Source organism: Ambystoma mexicanum, chromosome 8 (genome assembly GCF_040938575.1).
Source record: "Ambystoma mexicanum isolate Mex_15411 chromosome 8, UKY_AmexF1_1, whole genome shotgun sequence".
Lineage (NCBI taxonomy): Eukaryota > Metazoa > Chordata > Amphibia > Caudata > Ambystomatidae > Ambystoma > Ambystoma mexicanum.
In genome coordinates, this window is record NC_090929.1 from 1,064,963,344 (window position 1) to 1,064,980,110 (window position 16,767).

General features: G+C 44.1%; 2 long non-coding RNA genes across 2 annotated transcripts in view; one reads left to right on the forward strand and one right to left on the reverse strand.

Annotated features, from left to right (window-relative positions):
* The window catches only part of LOC138473727 (uncharacterized), a 93,867-nt gene that overhangs the window by 54,512 nt on the left and 22,588 nt on the right, over window positions 1-16,767 (reverse strand). The window contains exon 3 of the long non-coding RNA XR_011268881.1: window positions 16,424-16,517. This is a non-coding gene — a long non-coding RNA (uncharacterized lncRNA). The remainder of the gene's footprint in view (window positions 1-16,423; window positions 16,518-16,767) is intronic.
* The window catches only part of LOC138473728 (uncharacterized), a 42,944-nt gene that overhangs the window by 10,121 nt on the left and 16,056 nt on the right, over window positions 1-16,767 (forward strand). The window lies entirely within an intron of this gene.

A 16,767-nucleotide genomic window follows, 5' to 3' on the forward strand; every position in this document is an offset into this window, starting at 1 on the left:
GGCACGTGACAATTCTGCACGTCAGCATGTAATTCGAGGAAAGGCCCTTAGCGCGTATGCGCGTCTGTGACGTATCGCGCACGGGCGTTGCCCTGGCAGGGCTTGAAGATCCCACGTGGATTTCCATTGCTCTGTACGTGCTTTTCGTGGGGTGCGGTGCGTGTGTTTTGTAGGCGTTGGGGTTCACACGCTATTACTTCACAGCGGGTGGGTGTTGGCTACGCCTTCTTCTACACGCAAGGCAGATGGTGAGTGGTACCCTGCTCCCCCAGGCCCGATCGCGTGTAAAACCACCCGCGAGCCCCTGAAATACACGTACCCCGCTCCCCCAGGCCCGATCGCGTGTAAAACCACCCACGAGCCCCTGAAATACACGTACCCTGCTTCCCCATGCCTGATCGCGTGTAAAACCACCCGCGAGCTTCTGAAATACACGCGCACAGACCAATCGCGTGTGAAACTTCTCACGCACCTCTGAAATACACGCACCCAGGCCATTCGCGTGTAAAACTTCTCGCGCACCCCTGAAATACACGCACACGCTCCCCCAGGCCCGATCGCGTGTGGAACTTCTCGCGCACCCCTGAAATACACGCACACAGGCCAATCGCGTGTGAAACTTCTCGCGCACCTCTGAAATACACGCGCCCAGACCAATCGTGTGTGGGACTTCTCGCGCACCCCTGAAATACACGCACCCAGGCCATTCGCGTGTAAAACTTCTCGCGCACCCCTGAAATACACGCACACGCTCCCCCAGGCCCAATCGCGTGTGAAACTTCTTGCGCACCCCTGAAATACACGCACCCAGCCATTCGCGTGTAAAACCTCTCGCGCACCCCTGAAATACACGCACATGCTCCCCCAGGCCCGATCGCGTGTGAAACTTCTCGCGCACCTCTGAAATCCACGCACCCAGCACAATCGCGTGTAGAACTTCTCACGCACCCCCGAAATACACGCACACGCTATTATTCACACAGCGGGTGTCCGTGTTTGTCACGTACCCCTTTGCACGTCATTTGTCCAAGAGGGCCCAGTATGGGACATTCATCAGAGCTGTATATAGGTGCTTTATGTTAGCGCACAATTTGGCGCACATTTTTTCCTGCGCAGGGACGCTACCGTCTGCTTTCGTGTGGCGGACATGTATGGGCCTGTGCGCGTCTTTGGCCGTGCGCTGGTTTTCCCTATTCGATTCCATGAATACGTGTTGTAGGCGAGCTTGTGGGCGTTCCGCGCACTTGCCTCTTGTACTTCCCCCGTGACGCCCACATTTTCACGAGTTGTTCCCCATTCTGCGTGTAACGTCCCGTGTTACGCCTACTTTTGTTATGTGCGCCGCGCTATGTGCGAATTCGCTGTGGCCTTATCGCACGGCGTTTGATGACCTGTGCGCCAGTGTGCGCCGCTCACTTTTTCAGCGCACATCCCACATTTTGCTCGTGCACGGACTTCCATGAATAGATGTGCGCTGTTTTCTATGCGATAATCGCACTTGCACTGTGATTTTCGCTATTTCACTGCGAATCGAACGTTTTCGCACGCGTGCGCCGTTTTTTCAGCGCACATTAATTCCATGAATCGGCCTGTTAATGTATTAAATGTAATTACCTTTAGTACCCCACCACCTGAGACAGAAATAATCAGCACAGTTAATTAGTAAAAGATTCTATCTATATCCACCAATAAAAAAATTGTTCGCAACGCTAAACATCTTAAAAAAACACATACAAATCAATGAAATATTAGCTAACAAGTAGTCAAGTGCAAAGTTTTCAGAAATGCAGCTACGGCCAGCGCATCCTTGGTATTATGACTACCCAAACATTGTCTCCACACATTTTCCTCTTGATGCCCTTCTATTGCCTCCACTCATTCAATGCACTGCGTTGCAATATTAAATGTTTAATAGTTTCCACCTATTCATTATTTTTACAGAATCTGCACATTGCAACATCTGCAGTAATCTTTTCCCTCCTCAGGAGAATTTCCTTTGTCAATAGCAGATTCCGCAAAATCTTAATAGGATAGTCTTGTAAAAATTGTTCGGAAACTGAATTAAAAAAGGCACGATGTAACCTCCCTTTTTATGTACATGAGCCAAATACTTATTTGCGAGATAATCATGAAATCGCTCAATTGTGTGTATCCAATCCCTATCAAGGATAGCATGTTTAACTCTATCCCCATTCTGGATCAGTACACCCTAGTCCAGACCCATTTCGGATAAAACCATTACCCACAACCCTCTTAGATAAGCCACATAATTTGTCCCACCTCCCACTGAACCATTACGTTCCATAACAATCTCCGTTGCACTCGGACCTTCAGAGGAAGTAAGCCTAGCTCGAATCTAGTTGCAGATAACGCAACAGCATTGGGAAATTTTCAAATATTGCCTCCATATTGAAGCTTCCAGCGAATCCAACCACTTCATGGCCACTGAAGCAAATAATTCCAATCCATAAATTAATTTAGGGACAACCTTCCCTTCATACAATTAACAGCTGGCTTGATGGAAAAACGTCAACATTTCCAGTCAATCTTTATCCATTGATTCAAAATAATGGAAGACTTCTGAATAAGGGAGTGTCGGTAATTCCCATAAACTGGCTGAGCGGAGATGTGGAAACTAAAGTAAACAATTCCGCTAGAACATCTGGTTGCAATATTATCGAAAGACCATGTTAATCTGCTACATTTCTTGCCTTTCGACAACAGAAGAATTCTAGTTTTCAGCAGATTACTTAGCAGGCCAGTGTCGTTCACATATACCGAAAAAGTGGTCAAAAGCCTCTGCAGCCCAACCCAAGAATTATCGAAAAGCAAGAAATTGTCTGCATTTTTCAATGTATCTAATTTAGGGGGGATGAAAGCAGACAGAGTTAGATGTTCATTAATGTCGGATACATATAAATTAAAGAGGCACTGGGCCAAAACGCACCCCTGCCTCAGACCTGATTTAGTTTCAATCCTGCTCGACATTCCACCCTCTTTATTCAATCGAATCATAATGCCTGAATTCTGATAAAGACACCTAACAAGTATCACTAGGCACAGCGGCCGTCCCCATGCCTCTAACTTTGACCAGACTCTTCTACTATCCACTCTGTGGAAGGCTGGCGGGAGGTCTATTGATGCCACCTAGGAAGACGGAGTACCATCCTCCCACGCCAATTCCTGAATTGCCCCTAAGTGAAGCCCATTAATGTTATTGGGGTGACCCTTACGAAATAATGTCTGTAATTTGATCAGCTTACATACAGAAGCTGCCGACTCCTATAAATATTGGAGCAAGAGGGACGCAAAGATCTTACTGTCCTCATCGATCAGAAAGATCGGAGGGTAATTCTCTGGTTCAGTCCTTGCGCCCCTCTTGTAAATCGGTATAACAAAGGTGGTCTGCCAAGACGTCGGAAATTTCCCCTGTAATACTATGCTCCTGAATAGCATGGTTGGTGCATTAGCCCAATTAATGGGGTCAGCTTTCATCGTATTATTTCTTAATCCATTTGTGCCTGCAGCTCTAGAACGTTTGCAGGCTTTAATGATTTCCAAAACTACATCCAGTTCTATATGGAGAAACCAATCGGTCTCAGGGTGATTACCTCCAGGAGTCCTTAGCAGGATCTCTCCATTGAATCAGTGGCATACAATGGTTTATAGGAGCTGTAATCCTCACTTGGCTTCCCTGGTTTCAGGAGTACTATGATATTGGCTTTTCGCAGCGTCTCATGGAGTTGTCCATTCTGCATGGCTTTCTCCCACACATTCAAGAGGGAAGGGGTAAGGATAGCTCCATACTCCATAAAAAATGTGTCTGTAAACCCATGAGCAGCCCAGGACTTGTTTTGTTGCATTTTTGTAATTACCCTTACTATTTCCTCTGTCGTGAAGGGGGTATTACTTTGGGTTCTGGCACTCTCAGAGCAAAGTGACATTAGGTTTAAGTCTAATAGCGCATGCACCGCATTTCCCCCATCAGCAGTGTGGGCCTGGTATGGGGCTCTATAGAAGTGTGTGAACACCCCGTTAATATCTTGTTCCGAGTATTTCATATTTTGCTGTATGTCCCTGACCCCCACTATATGGGCTGGTCCTCTTTCCAACTGTACCAACTTTGACCCGGGGCCCAATGGCGCTCCAGACCACCTGAGAGCACCCCCTCCACCATCAGGCACCACAGTGCCTGTCCGGGCTGCAACTAAATATTACAGCCGTTCAGCTATCTCCGAAGTTAACAGCGCACAATATACAGTGTCCTGGGGCACTCTGTGCCCACACAATGCAGCCCTTTCACTCTGCAGGCTTTTGGCAAGTCGAAATCTGGCAGTCCAAGGAAAGCATGTCTCGGCGTGTAGTACAGGTGATGTAGCTTGAATTGCAGCAGCACTCCCTAATGGTGCTCACCCGAGCGGTGGGCAGAGGCCACGCAGTGTCTCCAACCACAGCGCACAGATTGGCACCTCCGCTCACTCTGCCCGCTGCTACAGGCAAGCCAGGATCAGCGTAGTCAGCTCCCCTACTCGCGAAGCTGCTATGCAGGCAGCAGCTCTGCCTCCCGCACACAGGCCTATTACAGGTGAATAGCTGATCTCTTCCTCCACCAATGCAGCACAGGCCTCACCGACAATATCTTCATCCCGAGTGATTGTGTCCGTGGCTAAACCTGTGCCGTTCACACGCCGAAATTCACAGAGCAACGTGATCCAGCTATCAGTTATTCGGCGAGCGGACAGATCAGCCAAACAGTGGTTGCAGAGGTCTAGTGGAGCGCAGCCATTTTGCAGGCTGCTCAGCAAACCCTCCCCCCCCTCCCAATTCACTGGGAATCTTAATTATAAACTATACTACTAAACTGAAAAAAGGAAAGGAATTTCAAAACACCACAGCTCAGGCAATATTTTTCAAACAGTTGTGCTACTTCCGGGAATGACCAAGTTCGGGGCTTTAGTATTTAGCAAAATAAAGGAGATCCTTCCTGAATCTTTGCAAATCTCCATTGAATACCAAGGGCCCGATTCATGGAATTATCTGTGCGGAAAATTGGGGCTTTGCTTGTGAAATCATGTTTGCCGATTCATAGATTTGACTGCACAGCACTTTTTCAAATTTTGCCGGGGACTTAGCGCAGGCTCGCACGTCACTGCGAGAGGCTGAGTGCCTTGCGCAAGACACTACCGAGAGCGTGGGCATGGTTTGCACAACTGGCAGGGTATTGGGACATGGAAAATGAGGAAGAATGAGGCAAAATGTGGGCGTTACAAGGGATGTCCCCCAGGCAGTCCGTTGCGTGTGCACTATTCATGGATCTGAGTGCGCAACCTCTCGCGGGGAAAAGGCCACGCAAAGCCCTCATACTATCCGCCACCCAAAGGCAGGCATTCAGACACTTGCGCATAGCCATGGTTCCGATCTGACATAGTGGTGCAGGTATGTAGTGTAGCAGGGTGGAGGAACGATTTACGGGGGTTCGCACGCAGGTTTTCTGAGTTTTACCTCAATGACGATAAATCGTAAGCATGTTGTCGGGGTGCCGGTAACAGCAACGGGGATCCCGTGCATGGTCCCCGAGATGCAGGCCTGCTTGCGGGAGATCCCACACACTGTTTGAAGGTTGCTTGTATTTGCACCCGGGGAAGCATGCAAAAGTAGCTGTTCTGGCTGTTTGTTTTGCGTGAGGGTGTATCTGGAGCGTTCTGGCCGCGACTTGCTTATACGTTTACTTTGCGCAAACAATTCTATGAATTTGCGGAGTGCAAATAATTAATTCTGCGCGCAGGCTCGCGCAGTCATTCTCGGTGCGCTGTCTTTTTGGGATAAATGCACACTTTTCCATGAATCGGGACCCAAGAGTTAAGTTGAGCAAGGGGGAAGTAATTTAGACCACTGTCAGTTTGTGTATTCCATAACAATATTGTGAGAAAAATAATAAGATTTCAGTGGTAGAAGGAAACATCTGCCACAAGCGAGCAGTGATGCAATGAAATCACGAAGGAGGCCAAGTTATGATGTGATTCAGCAGTAAACACCGAACAAAATATCATACTATCTATATAACAAACATGGAATTTAGTCATAACTTTACTCCCAAATTACCTTAATTTTAAACATGGTGTCGAGTTTCTCTGTGTAATTTAACATGTAATAAGCATCTTAGGCGATTAAACACTGGATAATGTACCTTCGGAATATAAACATTATAAAAGAAATTCCAGGCTTTTCCACTTAAGTTATATGGTTTTATTTTGCTTATAATAAAGCATGACTTTCAGTTTTACATTTTCACTCCACACGCCTTTCAAGCCTTTTTGTCGCAGTCCATAACCAGTCAAGTCAAATGTGAGGACAAATGTCTTGGTTTCTGGTTTATAGACTTGAAAAAAAATATACAATAAAATCTAAAATTGGGTCATTTAATTTCCCGTTGGTTTGGCAATAGCTGCTGACAGTTCTTTTCAGAGAAGTGCTCAGCTGGAAGGTTAACAAGTCCCATTATTTTCCTTATCTTGCTTTAGCACAATTGACATTTAACTTGAAGTATGAGAGCAATCTTTCAGTTTATTCGGTGTCTCCTCTGTTTTCTTGGCAGAGGACATGAGTTTGGATCAATGTCATTTTTTTTTGCCAAGTGCAATTTTTTCCCCATTAGCTTTATAGTTGTTCTCTGCCTTTCAATGACCTGTTGGAGGCAACAGACAGAGGGAAGGCCACAGCATTGCTGATGCTGGACCTGTCCGCTGCCTTCGATACGGTGGACCATCAAATTGCACTCCAACGGATAAGGGAAGTTGGGAGAGCATCTGAATCAGTGACACAGTGGTTCAGCTCCTTTCTAAACGATAGATCACAACAGGTTTCACTAGGAGGTTTTCTCTCAGAGCTAATCGGGTTGAAATGTGGAGCCCCACAGGGATCATCGTTGTCTCCTCTGAATTTTAATCTTTATTTTCGCCTAGTATTCAACATCTTCAGGAGACCTGGGCTGCGATTCCACTCCTACGCAGACGATACCCAAATCTACATCGAGATAGATAATTTCAAAGATGCATTTGAAAAAATCATTCAATGCATGGTAGAAATTAAGATGTTGATGGTAGGCCATCAACTGCAGCTAAATGCTGCCAAACGGAACTGATACTGTTTGGCCCTGAAAGAAAACTGACTCAAGAGAAACATGCACCCCGCGAATATTGGTGGAAGACAATGTTCCCTCTAAGCTGTGCGCATGTGCACTTGCCCAGCTTCCTTCTGGGGGCCGCTCAGAAGATTTTTAGCTGCGCACACAGACAATTCTCACCTATTCAAAATGACTTAATAAGGCACAAGCCACAGCAATTACCTGATATTTTCTTTCTCTTAAAATAAGCACCTTGTCTTGATATTCTGCTAATTTGCATTACACTACTATGCACCTAAAATCCCTAACGGCAAAATACAACACAAGAGGTTAAAAACGAATATGAAAAACTGCCTCCATGAACAGAAGAATCTAACCAAGATATGCCTGCACACATTAATCCAAAAAGTTTCCCTCCCCACTCATGACTCCTAAACATGACTCTACCACACTTTTACCTTATGAGTACATGAAGATGCTAACGGACAACCTTGACTCTTCCTCTCTCGGCTCTGCGAAAGGTTAGCAAACGTGTAGCTACTCCACTTGTTTTATGTGTGTTGTAACATGAATAACGTTCATGCGTCAGAATTTATTGCTCATTGTGCCTTACCAAAAGCATCACCCACACTATATAATCGAACTACAAGCTCAAATATCGAATACTGACTGTAGGTAAGCAGGCTAATGGGATGTGTAACCAAATCCCACACTTCCTCTTCTTTGTACATATGTAACGCAAGTGCTTTGAAGCAGCCCCCTTGTAAGTTAACACATTATAAATCGCAAATATTAATTTGCCCTCTAAAGATTTTGAAAAGACAAATGTGTTGCTCAGCGTCTCCTACTTTAGCATTACTAATATTACCATATAAGTGGAGAGCAACATTGCAATATCATTTACTTAACCTACAAGGGATAATGGGTATGGACTATGCCTGGATTACTCGTCCATAGTATCAGGGATTCAGACAGGAGAATGCTTTTCACACAATCTGCATTGTTTCCAAGTGTTCAGAGTTCCTTTGGGCCTAGACCATCATACATTGTATGGTAACTCGCTTCTATACAAAACAGTTTCACTGAGCACTTGTGTAATCCTACACAATGATATATGGGTGGGGTATATTGCAAACAATCTTGTATGCACTGCAAAAGAATTGTGTACATGCAGAGTCATGACATTGAGGATCGGAAATTCGAGTATGAATCTAGACAACAGAACCTTCTTTTTCTTTCTATGCTTAACTGCTGGGGGCTTTTCAATATAACCATGTGTTCTGTGTGTGCAGTCTCTAGCACCTCCCTGCATCTTACAGATGAGGGATCCATAGTTAAAGAAGAATGCACTAAATCAGTTGTATCTCTGATGAATTGATGCAATTAACTTAAAAGTCATATATGTGTGATTTTCTTCAACAGGGCTCCATAATAAACCTCAGTAAGGCTCTTGTTTAATTTAATCTAGGCTGTGGTGCACACAAGTGGGCAGAACTATACACTTTATTATGTGCCATGCCATTTCACTCCCTATGACAGGGGTGCAAGCAGGGCTCTAATCAGATTGTGCTCCCTACTTGGAGTCAAATGATTTTTCAGGGAGTAAAATATACTTTCTGCTTATTAAAATATGTTCTTTCCCCATATAAAATTCCTTTTGAGTTCGGGCATTAATATTATTAGAGTTCCTTCCATCCTATGCCACTGCTCTACTGGTCACTAATTCAAAAACATTTCAGTGGAGCTTTGTGGGTTGAAGCAATATGTTCATTGTTTCTGCTTTTTGTTAGGCACATTTTCCTTTTTTAGGGAGTAGAAATGCATGGTGCATATGTCTCTTAGCTCTAAGGATGGTGTTATCACTACCCACAGGAGAATGGAATGTGGATAGTAAGCAGAAGCACAGGAATGTTGGATCATAAAATTCTAAGGTGCAGTTATTCTGATGCAATTATCATTCTTACACAAATTATTAGAAGCATCTTCTCCTGGCACTTGAATTACTTCATTAAAGTGGCACTTGAACTCCTTTCAGCATATTTTTGCCTCATTGCTTTTAATTGACATTAATCCATCGGCAAATGTATTCTATCTGAGTTTCTTGACAGCCACATCAGTTATGACAAGAGATATTTGAGGGCCACAAACGCCAGGGACGTTGTCCACAAAGGTAACAGGCTGACAAGCCAGCCTATTCAAGGAGTGGAACCCACCTACCCCAACCCATCACCAAGAGCCAACCTACCTAACGGTCAATGAACAATAACGCAGCAGCCTTGATAAAGACCCCTTGGGTCGAAACACGTGTCGGCTGACCATGAGATTATCGCATCAAGAATAAAATTCTCTTTTTTGAAAAATCAGAATACAAAGAAACATTTCTTTAAGAATAAATATTGTTTGCACAAGTTATCTGGGAACACAACTAAGACATATTTGTGTTTTGTAATACAAATGAGTGATTTTCGAGCGGCATAAAACATACATACCCTCCTTATTACTTGGGGCAGTATCCGGTATCCAGGTGTAAATCCGCCAGAATACTGCCCAAACTAATTACTGTTTCCGCCACTTGGTCCGTAGGAATTTCCACAGCATTACAACTGGTGGTGGTGTAATTCCCCATTCATACTGAGTCCATATTGGGTCCATTGGACTCAATGTGGCTTTTTGGCGGAATTACCGCAGCATAAATTCTGACGATTTTGGCGTTCAGTTGGAGGATTTACCTCTACGATTTTCCGGGAGGCAAATCTTCCACTCCAGGCCCAAAATCATAATTTGGTGTAGTGGTAAACTTTACCACTTACCGCCAAACTCTGCACAGAAGTACTTTGCACAGTACTTTGGCAGATACTGAAGTCTTGGACTGGTTGATGAGTTTTCTGTATAATCACATATGAGTTTTGAAAAAGTGTTAGATTTTTAACGAATTGCAGTGGCTTCGAAGAGGAAATTCCTTTCCAAACTCTTCTGCGACGCTAGCTCACAAAGTGGCTTACCTCATTAGTCAGTTGTCCACATGGAAAATAATGTGCGCACAACAGCCAACCGGTTCCGCACATAGAGAAAAATAATTAGACCGAACATTGGTGCAAGAACTGTGCTACTCCAAGAAAGTTAAAAATCTCGGGTGTCTCTGTCAAGAGAACCTAGGGGGCGAAGCACAGGTAGGGGCTAAAGTTAAAGCAGTCTACTATTCACTACGAGTACTGAGAAATGTACTCCCCTTTATCCCAAAAGAGGATCAGGCAATAGTACTAGGTGCATTAACCAACTCACATTTAGACTACTGTAAACAGCCTCTTAGCAGGGTTTCCAGGCAAGCAGATCAACAGACTACAGAAGGCCCAAAATGCCGCTGCTAGGGTCATTGGGTACCTGGGGAAACGGACCACGTGTCCGCCCTGCGCAGATCATTGCACTGGCTACAGGTCGATGATCGTATTAAATTCAAGATGGCCTGCCTGGTATTCAGGAGCATTAATTGTCTGGCGCCCGTGTATTTCGCATCAAAGATCTGTGTCTATCACCCAACAAGAAAGCTTTGTTCTGAAGAAAAACTTCTGATGTGTGTTCCTCAGACCACAAAGGTTTACAAAGGAGACAGGAGGTTTGCGGTGTTCGGACCAAAGATTTGGAATCAGTTACCCTGGCACATTCGAGCCTCTCCTTCACTGAGAAATCTTTAGGAAAAGATTCAAAACCTTCCTATTTAAATAAAAGTGTACCCCTTTCCGCAACCATGTTCCTACGGCTATCTGTGATATAGTTAACATATGCGCCCAAATGCAGGTTCTCTGTTTGGTGCGCGAAAGAAATGAAAAAAATCAAAATTAAATCAATTTAATGTGAACAAATTGTGAGACACCTATAAGAGAAGTGAATACTGCATCTATACACACTACAAAGGGCAATGTTTTGAGCAAAGACAACAATTCACCAAAAGGTCAACTGTAGCTACACAAGCTTGTTAACATCTCAGGAAGTGACATCACCGAACATGTTGGCCCATTGATGCCACTCAAGGTTATGTCTGTCACCAACCATATATTAGATATGCCTGAGGTGTAGCCATTATTTGTCAGGATCACAGACAGAAGAGCCATCAACGACTGGGGGCCAATGCATTAGTTTGCCTTTTATGGCAGTACTGTACCATATGGCCAGATATTGCCAGCTTTTTCGAGTTATAGATTTAAATGGCAGGCAAATGTATCATGTCCATGTACCACATGCAGCTTTAAATGCCCAAGTGTAGATATCCCGTGACAGTGAATGCCTCATAAGGCAGGTATAATAACCATATGCAAGGTACACCCTTCTAGGTCAAGGTGTTGGCTATCTATCAGGATATGCCAAGTGCACCCTCAAATGCTTACAAACTTCCATCATATGCAAGGTAGGACCTCCTTTCACAGCTATGGTCAGTCATCAAAGTACTGTGCCTCAGAGCAAGATGTTGCTGTAATAATGTAAGGCCAAACTCCCAGGCACTGATAGATTATGCAGTTATAGACTCACATGCCCACCACATTTGCCCCAGGGAAGGTACATCATAGGATATCCAGGTGCTGACATTATATGTCAAGTGAAACATATGTAAAATGCAGCCTCGAATGCCTTACAGCTGGCATCAAATATCATTTTAAGATGTACCTACCAGTTACAGTTATCAGGCCCGATTGCTGTCAACGTTTGTGAAGTGGAGAATCAAAAGTCTAAGTACTGCAATTTGGCCCCAGGAATATTTTTAAATAAATGGGGTCATACTGTGCACTTTGCAGCACAAATCAATTTCCCAATGAAAGTGGCTTAAAAACATAGGTCTAATAGACATGTCTTCAGACGACCTAATGAACTATTCCCGTAGTCACAGCATGAGCCAGTAACCTTATTTTTCTGAATTGCCTAATCATTGGATGAACATTAGAACCACATGTGCCACAGGAGAAGTAGTGATTACTTTATAAAGTTTGCCACTGCACCATAAATGCAATCCGAGATGGAGTATCAGAAGAAATGACAGCAGCGTGAAATACTGGCCCAGTTTGTCCAGGCGTATTCTAAACACCCAGCTCCCCGGCATTCTGATCAGAATCATTAAGAGCATAGACAAATGTCGGGCATGCAGGCCAGCCTCCTTACCGGTGCCAAAGCATCGCCCTCGCGCCAGGAGCATTCTAATCCTCACCGGAATAAACTCGATCATTATGGTATCTAGGCTTGTGTGTAGTCTGTGATAAACAAGATTCTCCACTGCTGAACAAAGTTTGGGGAGATGAAGCTGAAATTGCAAAACCAGAGAATATAAACATGAGGGGAATAGCAATAAACTCAGTGGCATCGCCAGAAAGGACACACCTCTCAAACTCCTAATCTATAGCGGTCTGATGTCGTTTATTTGAGCAAAAATGTGTGAAGAAGGGTCTCGTTATACATGTCCACAGTGGTTAAAACGAGTGTCCAACCACCTATACTAATATCATAGTGTGAGTGACCGACATCACAACTGCCAGCTGGACGGTTTTATTTGCAAAATATGTTTCTTGCACATAATGTGACATAGGTTAGCTTGCACTGTCTAAGTGAGCAACATGGTCCAGTAGTGCACTATGAAGACGGGGTGTACATTGAAATGACTGAACGCTGCCTCCCATTTTCATGGTCCCCCACAGCACGTTCTTGTTCCAGCCACTGATGTAGGTAGGATCTTACCGCTAGGCCTAGGAGTCCCTTCGAGGAGTGGCACTTCCCATAGGATGGCTGATTTAAAGGACAGCTGCAGTCAATAGCAGTATTAGTTGGACAGCAGGATTTAGCAAAAGCAGGAACAATCCCCCTGGCAGTGGCTGTCATGAAACAAGGAATTGCAAACATGTATTGAATATATTGAAACGTGGAGCTTGTTTGTATCATGCACACGATGCAACTCTATCAAAGTAGTGTTGGATGTACATAATTTTCGGATAGCGTCCTGCTCAAATGCATATGTGATGTATGTCAGCCCGTTTCCGTGTCTGTAAAAACTGCTTTCAAAATCGAAGGACGAGCAACACTTGCAAGGTGCAACCACATTGGCCCTGTGACAAAATATATACTTACGACTCTGCCTCGTTTGGCAGGCAAGGCCCACTTACCGACAGGAGATGCAAACCCTGGCAGGGGTGGACTGGCCTATAGGGAACTCTGGAGATTTCCAGGTAGGTCTCTGCACCCTGGGCCTCTGTTTGTGGTTAGGTTACCTATTTTATTTCCAAATGTTCTCATTGGAAAAGGGGTGGGCTTGCTGAAAATGTGTAATATGGGGCACTTTAAACATTATTTTCAGGGCCTCTTTTGGTTACCAGCCCACCCCTGAACCCGGGGAATGGATTGCATTGTGGGGGGGGCGTTTGAGGGGCAGGGGTGCATTCACTCGACACACAACTAGGTGCTGTAACATCGGGGATAGGCCATCTGCAAGGTAAACAATACAAGCCACCGAGGCATGTAAAGGCAGCAAGGAACACCTTCATGCCAATTGCCCTTTTCTTCCCAGTGGGGCTAGTCAGGAGGGATCAGGTCTCTCCTTGTCCCCTTCCTAGTGTTGTTCTCAGAGAGCAAGCCCCATCTCATGTTACTCCCCTTCTCTCTCAGCAGCCAATACAAAGCACGGGGTGGGTGTTTCAATCCCTTGTCCCACCTTCACTGCATCTGCAGCCTCCTCTTAGCTCCTGGATAGGAAGGCGTGGGATAAGGGTTCTAAGACCGAAAATACAGCTTGCAAACAGCTTTATTTGCTTTCTGTGCCTTACATTGCTGCTGCAACCTCTGACCCAGGGGTCACAGTTTCAGCAGCAGGGGTTACCAAAAAAGGAGACAGTGGTACCAGCTGGTAACTCTGGTGACCCCCAGCTGGTTTTCTTGGTTTTGAGAAGTAGAATTCCTATTTATTTATTTATTTATTTGTGTGTTATTGTTTTATTTAATTGAATGTGTTTCGCTTACAAAGAGCTTTTTCAAATTTGCCAATATAAAACAGATACAATATATACAATACATGAAACAAATTGATACATAACATCAATGTATCATAAAAATAAACATCTATCTTCACCAAAATATGTTCTTGTACAGACTCGGGGTTCAAATGTTTCTCTACTATTGGCCAAATTCGAAATAAAGCCATCTGTAAATGCACCAAACCCGAGTTTATGAAAAAGAACCAAAAGATCTCAATCTTAATCTCGTTATCCTCACCCACAAAGGCTCCCAAGTTGCACATGTATACATGTCCAAGTTGTTTACATCTTGTCATCACATGTATAGGGGTTTACTATATATGCCACAATTTACACATCCTACAGAATCTATTTTTGGCCGGAAGGCCCTGCCTAGGTAAAGTAAGTCACAAAACCGGGAGCTGATTGGTATGGAGCATTAGTATTAAGCTTCTAACTTCCAGGTCTGGGGATTCCATTAGATATTTTTGAGGAGTCAGGAATGTATATGACGTTTGCTCCACCATATGACAAGAAGTTAATTTCTCTAAATGTGAGAAGTTAAGATTCCAGTCCCACAACAAAATAGTATTGTTAAAATAATGTGTAATCTTATAATAGCCCTCTCTATCCTCACTATTACAAGGAGCAGGGGACCATTTGATCATTTCAAAAAGACTTGGTTTAATGGTGCAAAATTAACCCCTTTTGTTTTAGGTTCCTTCTCCTAACACCCTGCCAGAACCCCCAGAAGAGGGCATTTGGGGATGTTTGGCGACTTTAGCTCTCTTCTGCATTTCAGGGCCACAGTCTTCAATGATGTTAAGTCAAGTTCCAACCTCAGTATTTACATGGGGACCAACTGAAAAACATTGAACAGTTGTTTCCAAAAACGACCCTCCAGAACATTAAGGCAGTCCTAGTCGGCAGTGCTAATGGCTCCAAACTGTACAGTAGGGCTGGACACAAACACTGTACATAAAGTTTCCTAAGGCCGGACAAACTATAGACCACTGTCTGCCCTGCAAAGCTGAAGAATAGACCTGACAGATGCCCCGCCCTCCTAGACTTTGTAGAGAGCAATTCAGGATAATGTCCGGATGGACCTAGTTCCAAGCCCAAGTAGGAGTAACTAGTAACATATTCTATTACTTTCTGGTCCAGTACAAGAAGTAGCTTACATAAAGGGCAGGATGAATACAACATTGCTTTAGTTTTAGTATAATTAATCTCAAGGTAGTTCTCCCTGTCAAAAATACCATGAGCTTTTAGAGATTTTAGCATACCTGTTAAGTGTATGGTCAAATATGACCAAATCATTCATGTACATTAAGGAAGATACCTGGGCCTTACCGAACTTGGGGGGACAATGGCGGCTGCTATCAGTCTTTGAGGAAAATCGGCCATATACAAATTGAACAATCTGTAAAATGGCCTATTGCATGTAATCTAACTTGCACGTTCCTGCTTGTATGAAGAAACATAATGATTCGTAAAAGAGAGGCAGGGCAGCCCATCTCCTCCAACGTATGCCAAAGACGGGCCCAGTGAACTTTGTCATAGGCAGCGCAGAAGTAAATATAAGTAACATAGAGAACAGCGCTGCCTCTAACATTAGCTCTTCTTATTAGACTGTCGACTAGACTCAAATTGTATGAGTTCGACAAACCTGGACAAAAACCAGTTTGAAAATTGTCCAGGATATGGAAAATATCAGCCCACTGCTGGAGTTCAAGGAAAACAAAGGATGTGAATATCTTTCCTGTCACATCCAACATGGAAAGGAGGCAGTCATTTGATGGTAAAGTATGCAAGCTTTTCTTGTAGACTGGGATCAAGATTGCATTACACCAGGACTAAGGACTAATTAGGGACTGGCAAAGCTTATCATAAAGGATTTCCAAAATAGAAGCCCATATTTCTGGATCTTTCTTTAAAATGATATTGACCAGCCCGTTTGGATTTGGACCTTTGGAACATTGTACCTTTCCAATGGCCACCAAGATGTTATCTGGATCCCAGTCCAACTCGCAAGCCACTTCACTTGTCATTACCCTACCTGCAGTACCTTCATCACCAGAATAGGAAGATCCTGAGCTCATAGGGTTAATCATCTACAAGTCCTTCTGGCCCCTTGCTGCCCTGAGGACCTGCCATATAGATCTTGTGGAGCCTGTCGTCATGATCCTAAAAATGTGTTGCCATTGAGCGTTCCTTTCAGAGCGATTCCACAACTTCATCCAATTTCTATATCTCTACTTGATTTTAACAATAGGGTTTGGCCATGAAACTCTTGTTGGAACCATTACATACTGACCTTCAAATTTCTCTTTGTTTCCATCCCTTGGCATCCCAAATAGTTTTATCAAAAGATTTGCTGCTAGGATTTGCTTGAGGGGCTGTAGAAAATCCTGGAATTGAGACAAAATTGGTAGACAGCTGTTGAAGCCAATTTTCTAATTCATCCCAAGTAAGATGGCTCAATTCTGAAGTAAATTCAAACTGGGTAGCCAGCCAATAGTTGCCAAACTTAGCCAAGTTGGCCTTAGACCAAGACACACGCTTGCCTGCATTATTAATGTGCAGGTCTCCTATTTCTATAGTACAGGGCATCTCGATAAGAGGGGGGGAGTTAAGGAAACCCTAGCATATTCGCTCCAT